General features: G+C 51.9%; 1 non-coding gene across 1 annotated transcript; it reads right to left on the reverse strand.

The window, feature by feature from the left end:
• Positions 1-6,449: 6,449 nt before the first annotated feature.
• Positions 6,450-6,522, reverse strand: TRNAK-CUU (transfer RNA lysine (anticodon CUU)). The gene has a single exon. It is a non-coding gene; the product is annotated as a tRNA-Lys (tRNA).
• Between the last annotated feature and the right edge of the window lie 1,912 nt (positions 6,523-8,434).

Raw genomic sequence — 8,434 nt, forward strand, 5'->3', positions numbered from 1 at the left:
CCGCCGCGGGGCGGGGGCGGGAACGAGGCGCCCCTCCCCCACCCGGCGTGGGCGCCCGCGCGCCGTCGGCGCGGGTGGCTCACGGCTGGGGCTGGTTTTGTGGGTTGTGAGAGCTGGGATTGCGGTTCGGGGGGCCAGCCGCGGGGGAAGAGTGGGAATCGCACTGCTTGCGGAGTTCCCCTCAGCAAAGCCAAGGCCGCAAAGATGAGGGGTACCCGGGGCTCGGGAAATGGTCGACGTCTGGAAGCTTCCTGGTGGGGCAGGGTCGTGGCCGGCTTGTTGGGTGGACGGGACCGAGGGCCATTGTTGGACTCCCGTTTCTACCTTCGCTGCTCGCCGGGCCGCGGCCTGCGGAACTAAGGAGGGAGACGCAGGGCGGGGGTGGGGGGCTGGTGGTCTTGGGCGGAGCGCTTAGCCAAGCGCTTAGCCGGGGGCTCAGGTCCCCGCAGCGGCCCCCAGCCCACCCGCCGTGCAAGGTTTGCAAATCCTCCGCGCGCCAATTCTGGACGCAGCGCCATTGCTGTGACTCCAGCCTCCATGTAACAGCCCCTGCTTTTACCTGCGACAACCCAGAAGGTGTCTTCCTCGTTCGCTCTGAACCAACACCAGCTCAGCTTTCCTCCACTGCCCCTGAGGGCACGGACGGAAGCAGCGAGGGCTCTCCATGGCCCCAGCCCCACCAAAACTAGACCCTATAGGACTTTTTAAAAAACATTGTTTACAATATAAAGTACTTATATATTGGGGTTTTTTTAAAGATTTATTTATTTGAAAGGCAGAGTTAGAGAGGTGGAGAGAGAGAGAGAGAGCTTCCACCCGCTGGTTCCCTCCCCAATTGGCCACAACAGCCAAGAGCTGGACTGATCCGAAGCCAGGAGCCAGGAGCTTCTTCCAGGTCTCCCACGTGGGTGCAGGGGCCCAAGCACTTGGGCCATCTTCTACTGCTTTCCCAGGCCAGAGCAGAGAGCTGGACCGGAAGTGGAGCAGCGGGGTCTCGCCCATGTGGGATGCCAGTGCCCCCTACGCTACAGAGCCAGCCCCTACATACTACTTTTTAAAAGATTATTTACTTGAAAGGCAGAGTCACAAATGGGGAGAGAGAGAGAATCTCCCGTCGGCTGGGTCACTTTCCAGAAATCCACAAGAGCCGGAGCTGGGCCAGATAAAAGCCAGGAGCCAAAAACTCCATCCAGGTCTCCCGCATGGGTGGCAGGGGCCCAAGCAGGTGAGCCCTCTTCCTCTTCCTCCAGGCTGCCACGGTGGGAAGGTGGATCAGAGCCAGGACTAGGAGCCTCTGGTGCTGGGGCACAGCAGTTGAAGCTGCCACCTGTATCCCATAGGGGCGCGGGTTTGAGCCCCAGCTGCTCCACTTCCAATGCCGCTCCCTGCTAATGTGCCTGGGAAAGCAGCAGAAGATGGCCCAGGTCTTTGGACCCCCTGCACCCACGTGGGAGACCTGGAAGAAGCTCCTGGCTTTAGCCTGGCTCAATCCCTGCCATTTGGGGAATGAACCAGCAGATGGAGGCTTTCCCTGTCTCTCTCTCTGTCCCTCCTCTCCCCGTAACTCTGCCTTTCAAACAGTAATGAAAAAATAAAAAGCCAGGACTAGAACCAGGCACTCAGATGTGGGATGTGAGTGTCCCAAGGGTTGGCTTCACCCACTGCACCACACACCCACTCCATCTTTATGTTCTAGTTATGCAGACAATGTTCAGACATGGACAGGTGTGTTGTCCGTGAGGCAGCAATTCCGAAATTGGAGCAAAACCCGAGGAAGCCTGTAATGTCCCCCTGATGTCCCCTCTGCTGGGCTTGGGTGCTTGTCTGTTTCCGCTGTTCTTGTAAAACCACCAGCGGACAGTGCATGCCTAGTGCACCTTCTTGATTTCATGGTGTGGCCTGGACAGCATTCAAATCACAGACAGGTCGGTTGCAGAAGCCCCACACCGGGGTCCATGCACCCCGTCACTGAGTAGCTGGGCAGCTGGGCTCCTGGAGGGATTAAGGGTGGGCATCCTGTAGATCAGAACCCTGACAACAGCACGTGACCCGCTCCTGTGGAGGTCTCTGGCTGGGCCTTCCTCGCCCCCGTCTGCGATAGGAAACCTGGCAGTGTTTTCTTTCCAAATGCTGTGATGGCAACGTGGGCTCCAGTGCGTCTGGGGCCCGTGGGCGGGTTAGCTCCTACTTTCTTTGATCAGGAGCTGGGCTCTTCGGAGGCGTCTCAGGACGGAATCCAGCAGTATGATGTGGACCGCGGAGCTCATGGTGGAGTTCTGAGTCCTGTCGCCTGACCCACGCGCCACTGCCTTACTGCCGTGAAGCCATCTTTAGAGAGGAGTTGACTCGGGCTCACCCAAGTGGAGACAGGAACTGCAAACTAAGGAAAGAAACCAGGCAGGGCCTGATCAAGGCTTAAGGGCATTAGGGCCAGGGCTCTGTCTCAGGTCAGTCTCACATTGCCGATGGCTCCTGACACGTCTGCTACAAACATCCCATCATTTATCTCGCTCTACCTCCATTGCCAGACATGTAGGCGGCTCTCAGCTTTTCGCTGTTAGATACTTAAGTCTTTGAAGCTAAATCTTTGTGTGTGTTCCTGTCGTGTTTTCGGGACTCGAGATATGGAGTTACCAGTTCAAAGGATGTGGGCATTTTAAATTGCCTTACGCAAGGCACCCTCAGGTTAGCCAGCAGTGTAAGCCAAGGCCTGTTTTCCCACATTCTTGGCCAAACGTGGTATTATCAGTCTCTAAAAACTCATCTTGGTGGAACAGGAAGTCGTGCTGTGTGCGCGCACACGCACTCACACAAACCGGGCACAAAAGAACACGCACTTTATCACTGGCATTAGGAATCAGGGCGCTGAGTGCGTGGGGCGCTAGGGAAGTTTGGGGTGCTGGAAATGATGGACATGGTGATCCGAGCTGTTACATGGGTTTCACATACACAAAAATCCATCCAACTGCAGGCTAAGAGTAAAACATTGTACAGCCTATCCCAATAAAAATATTTTAAAGTCAGTTATTTTAGATTTTATTATGAATATTCCAAGCATACAGATAAGACAAAAGACTAATATGTATCATCTTGAGTCAACATTGGGGATCATTTTCCCATATTTGTCTTACAGATACCCAGATGTATGTGTGTGTATTGTGTGTGAGTGTGATCTTTCATGCCTAATGTCTTTTTGTTTTAAAGATTTATGTATTTACTTGAAAGTCAGAGTTACACAGAGAGGAGAGGCAGAGAGAGAGAGAGAGCCAGAGAGAGAGAGGTCCTCCATCCTCTGGTTCACTCCCCAATTGGCCACAATGGTCGGAGCTGGGCTGATCCGAAGCCAGGAGCCAGGAGCTTCTTCCGGGTCTCCCACGTGGGTGCAGGGGCCCAAGCACTTGGGCCATCTTCCACTGCTTTCCCAGGACATAGCAGAGAGCTGGATGTTTGGAAGTGGAGCAGCCGGGCTGGGACTCGAACCAGCGCCCGTATGGGATGCCGACACTGGAGGTGGCAGTTTTACTGGCTACACCGCAGCGCTGCCCCCTTGTCGTCTTCTTTTTTTTTTTTTTTTTTTTTTTTAAGATTTATTTATGTACTTGAAAGGCAGAGAGAAAAAAAGAAAGCTCTTCCACCCTCTGGTTCACTCCCCAGATGGCCGCAGCCAGTTAGGAATGGTTTTGTTTATGTGTTTCCAAAGTAGACATTCCCCTGCCATCAAAATACCCAACACAGCAATTCCCTAAATTCACATAAGACTCACTCCGAATTTCCTCGTTTGTTTCCCATGAATATTTTCATATTTACAGGTTTGCTGTCTTTAAAACAAGATCCATTCCATTCAGTGGCAACATATAACAGTTAGTGGTCAAATCGCAAGTCTTTAAATCTAATCCAGATGTTCTTAACCTAGGAGTCCATATGTACTATTTAAAGGGTCCAGGAACTTAAGGGGAAAGTTACATCTTTATTTCCCCCATCTCTAACAGAAATTTCGCGTTTCACTATAAACAAAGGTAGCAAACCAAAATAGTATTAGCAGCCGCTGTGACTTTGTCAGCCACAGCATTGACATGTTCTTGTATCACACAGTTCCTGCGGGTGTCTCAGAAGTACCCTCTATGCTCATCGTTATTGTGAAATTACTGCTATTATCACACCTGCGCCCAGATCTGATTACTTAAAGCAGAGATTAAGCATCTGCATTACCATATCACATTTTAAAATATTTTCATAACTATATTTCTTCTTTCATTATTTTACCCTTTTTAAAAAATGTTTTGCCCAGTTCACTTCAGATGCAGACATTCTACACACACACACATATACAATTCTTGAAAACATATCACAGAGTGAGGGATTCGTGACAAAGATGACAGTGTCGGGAGGGGAGAGTATGTTGTCACATACATGATGCAATGCAGTGAAGCAAAGTTTACAACCACAAAGCAAATGCTGGGCCAGCCATGTATACCACATATATAAAATATAAAATATAAGCACATATGTATATATTAACTTGTACAAATAAGAGAACACATGCGATATTTGTCTTTCTGGGTCTGGCTCATTTCATTCACCAAATCTCCAGTCGCAGCCATTTGGTTGCAAATGTCAGGATTCCATTCTTTTTATGGCTGAGTAGTATTCCAGCGTGAATTGACTCCTGTATCAATATAGTTATTTTCCTTTGTGAGCCTATATTTTTTTATTGTGTGCATTTAAGCACATTGTGAGAACAGATTTCATAGGCTTCACGCGCTGGACCACTAGGCCAGGAAGGGGAGTGCTGGGCACACGGTGCCTCCCCCCACACCGTCTCTCAGTACTGGCATTTTGTTTCTGACATTTGCTTCCCGAAAAGTCCAACCTTTTCCAACGTCGGACATTCCGGACCTGTCTGATCACGTGTTCACAGTGTCCCTTGGTCTGTTAGGTAAAGTGAGCTGCAAAGGCTTGAGGGAGTGGAAGCTGAGTGCTCTTGCGAGAGTATTTTAGGGGCTGATGCTTTCTGCTTCTCATTGCGCCACAGCAGGAGGCACAGGATTGGGGGTCCCTTCTTCAGCTGATCAGTAACACTCTTGTCACCAAGCTGAGGGGGTTCAGACGCTTGTGTTTCTGCACAACCAGAGAGGACGCGATGTCGTGGAAATTTTTTAAGCATACAGAAGTAGAGAAGATGATATACTGTGAACGCCGCTGTCCCTGTCACTCAGGTGGCCAATGTTGTTTCGTTGGAGCCCCCTTCCTTCCCCCACAAATCCCACGTATCAAGTCTATTCCCTTATACGCCATGTAGCTGTACCTCTGAAAGACGTAAAAGCAAAGAATTCATCGTGTCTTCAAGTCACCAGTCCGTGTCCAGACTCTAGCTGCCTGCTGCCTGGTTTTTTTTGTGATTGGCTCCCATCAGGATCCAGACAAGGTCCACACATTTCATGTGGCCAAGATGTCTCTGTGTCTCTTTTCCTGGCTGAAAACGGACCGCAGAGAATCAGCCCGCTTCTTGAAAAGGTTCCATTTGTAGAGTAATCGTACGTAAAGGTTTCAGATACGGGCTCCGTGAAGAATAAAATGGGATCGATTTGCTATGTCGGCATTTTTTACTATAAACAGTAACAAATCATCAGTCTGCGTAATGAATCATCAGGCATCAGAGAAGAGAACAGCCTTGGAGACCAAGCCGATCTCGGTTCCTTCTGCAGGAACCCACCGCGCCCCTGACCCTCCCTGGGGGCTGAATTTACAACATCGCAGCAAGCCTGCTTCGTCAGAGCAAAGACGGCCAAGACTCTGAGTAGGAGGGATCGGAAATTTGAAGACAAAACCATCTCCCAACTGGAGCGCTGATGAGATCATTCGCTGGGGCCGCCACGCCAACTTCCACGCACGTGGCGGGGGTGTGGTAGGGCTGCGTCCTCCCGGGAGCCACGAGAGAACGGGTTCCGTGGCGTTTGCTGGGAATCGCTGGTGCTCCTGGGTCTGTGGAAACATCACCCCCAGCCTGAACGTGAAAAATAAAGATGTCCAACGTTCAGACAGAGGTCTCTTGGGCAGTTCTTAGGAAATGTACAATTTCAGGTCTTTTTATCCCCTGATGAGGCATTAAGCTGCCTTTCAAATACAGAACTCAGTAAAAAAGAAAAGAAAAGAAAAGAAAAGAAAAGAAAAGAAAAGAAAAGAAAAGAAAAGAGAAAAGGAAAGGAAAGGAAAGGAAAGGAAGAAAAAGAAAGAAATATCAGTACCAGGGAACCTCCATCAGTGCTTTCCCAAGACCAGCCTTCCCGAGAAGAGTACTTCTCTCTTCATGAGTTTTCATGTGTTGCAGTACTGGAAAACAGGAAAGCCAGGGTGGGAGTCAGCTCCTGCCCTGGGTTAGAAACCATCCTGGTTGAATCATCACCACGGAGCAGAGCTGAACTCGGTCACGTGGTAAAAGAACATTGAACCGCCCAACGTGGGGCTCGAACCCACGACCCTGGGATTAAGAGTCCCATGCTCTACCGACTGAGCTAGCCGGGCAGTTGGACTCAGGGTGTCTCCTGGTGCCCTTCAACGGACTCAGACCGTTTTAATTTGCTCTCAAGATGATGTTGTACATGGAGCGATCTTTTTTTAACCTTTTTTTCAGTAAAAGTTTTTCCGGACCCTCACGATCGCCGTAAATGCGTGCCTCCGCGTGCCCAAACTTCTGCTGGTTTGTTTTTTTTGTTTTTTTTTTTTTTTTGGAGTGTGAGCGGCCCTCTAGCGGTCAGCGTCTTCCAGCAGCCCGAGAGGCAGCGCTGGCCAGCAGGCGCCCCGGGCTCCGGCCGCACAGCCGGGGCGACCCTGCGCGCCCGCGGGCCCCCTCGCGTTTCCCGCCCGCGGCGCGCAGCCCGGCCGGGGTCCCGCGCCCGCTCTGGGCCCCTCGAGGCGCCGCGTGGCTTTGAGGGTCCTGGGTTTTTGTCTTTTTCCCCGTGCCCCGATGGCTGCTCCACCACCCCCTGCCCTGTTGGTCACCCGCGCGGCTGCGGCAGTCCCAGGACACGTCACGGGGCCACGCCGACGAGAAAGCGCGCACGGCCATCCCGTGGACGGATCTATTTGTATGTATTGGACAGGCAGACAGCCCGGACAGGGCCCCGGGCGTGGGAAGGCCCCGTTTTATCTCAGGGCTCTTCCCCCCGAAATGGGAAAAAAAAAAAAAAAAAAAAAGTAGAGATTGATTCTGCTTGCCCAGGAGGAAGTGTGCAGTAACCAAAAACACTCCGGCGGAAGCAGGAAGAGTCTGCGTTGTTGGAAGAAGAAAAGCCCCGACAGCACAGGGCTGGAAGAAGCCCGCTTTGGCCAACCCTTCTAAACGGGGGCACGGGTTGTGGCTGAACCTTGACCTGAATGAGGAACCGGCTCTTCACCCAGGGTGGGAGCCGCAGCCCAGAGCTGCCGGAAGCAAGGGGGACCCTGGGCTGTCCACTTTTTTTTTTTTTTTGATAGGCAGAGTTAGACAGTGAGAGAGAGGCAGAGAGAAAGGTCTTCCTTCCATTGGTTCACCCCCCAAATGGCCGCTTTGGCCGGCGCTGCGCCCATCCGGAGCCAGGAGCCAGGTGCTTCCTCCTGGTCTCCCATGCGGGTGCAGGGCCCAAGCACTTGGACCATCCTCCACTGCCCTAAGGGGCCACAGCAGAGAGCTGGCCTGGAAGAGGAGCAACCGGGACTAGCACCCGACACCCACAAGGGATGCCGGCGCCGCAGGCAGAGTGTTAACCAAGTGAGTCACTTTAATCCAGAAACTCCTCTGGAGTCTGTTAGTGGTTCCCGAATTCTCGGAGGAGTAGAGTGTTGCAAGATCAAGCGATGCTAATCATCCATTCCTGGGTGGCAGGTTGGGGATTAGTTAGGCAGGTCGCTGGTGTTCTTTATTCTGGCCCCAAACCGCCTTCCTGGGATCTACCAGCCTTTAGATACTAACTCCAGCAGACAGGAAGAACAAGGCAGGATCGGAACACGGGACATCTCCTACAGGGTGGCTGGCTGGGCGCCTTCCGGCAGGAACCATGGTATTTTTCAAGGTGACTTGTGTTAGATTACAACACACACAAGGGCACTGACAGACCCAGCAGGTGATCCCAGATTGGATACTGTTCTGGACACAGTGACAGATTCCGGGCGCAGCTGGAGACGTCTGAATACAGCCCGAATTCACTGGGGAGTTGAAGACTTGCCGTGGCGCAGGTGTGGAGTTATTCAACTGAAAAAAGATCTCACAGAAGAAAGGAAGAACTAAAACAAGGATAGAGCTTCCAGACACCCCTGTGGGCTACAGCCAACAGTCACGCTTACAGAAATGAGACCCAAAGTGGACCAGTGTTGGGTGTAGCGGGTAAAGTCACCACCTGTGATGCCGGCATCTCACCGGTTCCTGTCCTGGCTGCTCCACTTCCGATCCGGCATCCCT

This window comes from Oryctolagus cuniculus, chromosome 12, assembly GCF_964237555.1.
Source record: "Oryctolagus cuniculus chromosome 12, mOryCun1.1, whole genome shotgun sequence".
In the NCBI taxonomy this organism is placed as follows: Eukaryota; Metazoa; Chordata; class Mammalia; order Lagomorpha; family Leporidae; genus Oryctolagus; species Oryctolagus cuniculus.